The sequence below is a fragment of the Vulpes lagopus genome, chromosome 4, assembly GCF_018345385.1.
Source record: "Vulpes lagopus strain Blue_001 chromosome 4, ASM1834538v1, whole genome shotgun sequence".
In the NCBI taxonomy this organism is placed as follows: domain Eukaryota; kingdom Metazoa; phylum Chordata; class Mammalia; order Carnivora; family Canidae; genus Vulpes; species Vulpes lagopus.
In genome coordinates this window covers 77,704,332-77,705,039 of record NC_054827.1, presented here as the reverse complement: position 1 = coordinate 77,705,039, position 708 = coordinate 77,704,332, and the positions used below count along the sequence as shown (strand labels likewise).

Genomic DNA, 708 nt, shown 5'->3' with positions numbered 1-708 from the left:
CAAGGTCATATTGTCATAAACTAAAAGTGATGATTATAGTCCTCTAACACTGATAAATAAATGCATAATGAACATATTTACTTGTAAGCTTAGATATAAATATGGCCACACTGCAAAGAGATTAGTGAAAGAATCATAAAAAAATATAAATACAGTGACGCTAAAGATTGGTGGAAAGCACTATTAAGAGGCTATGTAAATTATGGAGCTGTTCATTTTATTTATATTTTTATCTATACACAGAACATTTCATGAATTTGCATGTCATCCTTGTGCAGGGGTCATGCTAATCTCTCTATTGTTTCAATTTTATTATTTGTGCTGCGGAAATGAGCACCTGTTCATTACTTTTGAAATTCTGCTGTTACATTTTTTGTTGTTTTGTTTTTTGTTTTGTTTTTTTTCCAGTCAACATTCTTGATCCTATTGTAGTGCAAAAAATTTGACATACAGCTAAGGACTTTTAATTGGCTAAAAGATATCTATTATCAAAAAAGAAGGGAAAATGATTGCCTTGCCTCCTTAGGCATGACCAAAATTGTGGGTAAACTGGATGGCTCTGTTGGTTGAGTGTTGGACCCTTGATTTCAGCTCAGGTCATGCTCTCTCAGGGTCCTGAGAGTGAGCCTGGGTTGGGCTCTGGCACACGGGCATGGAAACTGCTTAAGATTCTCTCTCCCTCTGCTCCTAAAAGGGGGGGAAAAAAAA

At 35.7% G+C, this 708-nt stretch overlaps 1 non-coding gene across 1 annotated transcript; it reads right to left on the bottom strand.

The window, feature by feature from the left end:
- Positions 1 to 233: 233 nt before the first annotated feature.
- Positions 234 to 337, bottom strand: LOC121490201. The gene has a single exon (XR_005987534.1). It is a non-coding gene; the product is annotated as a U6 spliceosomal RNA (small nuclear RNA).
- Positions 338 to 708: the final 371 nt, after the last annotated feature.